The sequence below is a fragment of the Propithecus coquereli genome, unplaced genomic scaffold (assembly GCF_000956105.1).
Source record: "Propithecus coquereli isolate 6110/MARCELLA unplaced genomic scaffold, Pcoq_1.0 Scaffold289, whole genome shotgun sequence".
NCBI lineage: Eukaryota > Metazoa > Chordata > Mammalia > Primates > Indriidae > Propithecus > Propithecus coquereli.
The window spans coordinates 166,580-168,335 of NW_012148496.1; the positions used below are offsets into that span (position 1 = coordinate 166,580).

Sequence of the window (1,756 nt, forward strand, 5' to 3'; positions counted from 1 at the left end):
GATGCAAAAGATACTGCAGAGACAGAATCTATGGCTTGGAGAGTGAGGAACTGAAGATGACTGTGTAGGCAGAAGGAATGGAACTGGGCAGGGGATAGGATATACTAAAGAGAGAAAGTTGGAAAGGTCCCAGAAGCAGGAGGGAATAGGATCAGTTTGACTTAGAAGGTTTATCCTTAAAAGGATATCTATCTAAAAGATACCCTACATCAACAGGAGTAAAGAATGAGAGGTGAAGTTACAAAGATTTTTGAGAGAAAAAGGAGGAAGAAGTTTATGTTAGATAGTCTCATTCTCAATGAAAGAGGCAAGGTAATCTGCAGAGGATAAAGGGGTAGAATTAATTTAGAAAATCATCTGGATTTGTGTACAGTTTAGATACATAATCACCAACATTGTTAGAAGAAAAGTAACTCACCAGTACATACTCTACTGTAGAATCATTGTATTTAACTAAACATGTTCTTAATTTTATTTTTAAGAAGCTCTTTGACAGCAGACACCATATGGTATCCCCCCATAACATATCGTACATTATGGGTATGAAAAACGAGAGATGGTGATAATTTCTTTGCAAGGTATTTTTTTAAACAAGGCTAGTGAATGGAAATGCTATCGTGATATAAACAAACCATTATCATATATGAGCAAACTCATTCAGCTCACATACAAACTGATTCTAAAAATTAACCCTGAGAGATGGTTGATACTCAAAAACACTGTCACCTGATCCCTTGTCTTTTTTCTCTTTCATTTGACTAAAGCCAGTCCAAAGAAGGTTCATGAGTATATTATGCTCTTTTCTACTGCACCTTCAGGCACAATGAATTTCCTCATCTGCAAAACAGGGGTCAACAGAAAATGCTAAGAACAGTGCCTGACACACAGTAAGTATTCAATAAATATTAGCCAGCTATTATTTGTGAACGTTTTCAATGTTCAGAATATCAACAATCAATGTTACGGCCCCAAAGAATTTAATTTAATGAAAACTCTTTGGATATGGATGTTGGTTCAAAATCCCAGTACAAATGGTATAACTTTTAGTAGTTGTTTCACAATAGTAAAATCCTAGATGGAATCTAGATTCACAAACTTAAACAGCAACTTGTAACCTGAAAGTTACAGCAAACTACGTCAAAGCATTAGTCATTTTCTCCACCCCAGCCTGAGGAACAAAAACACTCTCTTCCTTAAATGTATTTTCAGCCCTAGACTCCTGTCTACTACCGCCTCTCGCACACTTCTCATCCATTTATACCTCTAAAGCTTTTCCTTGAAGTTTCCTCACAGTCCTTTGTACCACTACTATCTGTGATTGTGGTTATTCCAGAAGCACCTAAAACACCTCCTTTTCCTTTCAAACACTCTTTTCAATAGAGAAATCTTGAAACATTTAATAACTCAGGATTATAACTAGAACACAGCCCCTCTTCCAGAGGTCTGGACAGCCAAGCCCCAGTATGGCACTATTTTTGGACAACCCTCTAAGCAGATCTAGACCAAGACTCTCTCCTCTACAGGTTCCCATTATCAGACATATGGAACATATGACTAGCATAGGGGTGGACGGCTCCTCCCCCACAGTAGGTTGAAAGCTTAATTAGCAAAAAAACTTTATCTTTTTTTTCTAACTTATTCTCATCTTTCATGCACAACACAGGCAGTTAAAAATATTTTTTAGCCCTAATGACACCATGTAGTAATCAATTCTAATAGAAGAGTACATTTTAGCCCCAGCTCTGCCATGACTAGC

At 37.2% G+C, this 1,756-nt stretch overlaps 1 protein-coding gene across 1 annotated transcript in view; it reads right to left on the bottom strand.

The window, feature by feature from the left end:
- Positions 1-1,756, bottom strand: part of GNAI3 (guanine nucleotide binding protein (G protein), alpha inhibiting activity polypeptide 3) — a 70,003-nt gene that overhangs the window by 33,172 nt on the left and 35,075 nt on the right. The gene's annotated exons all lie outside the window — the stretch shown is intronic.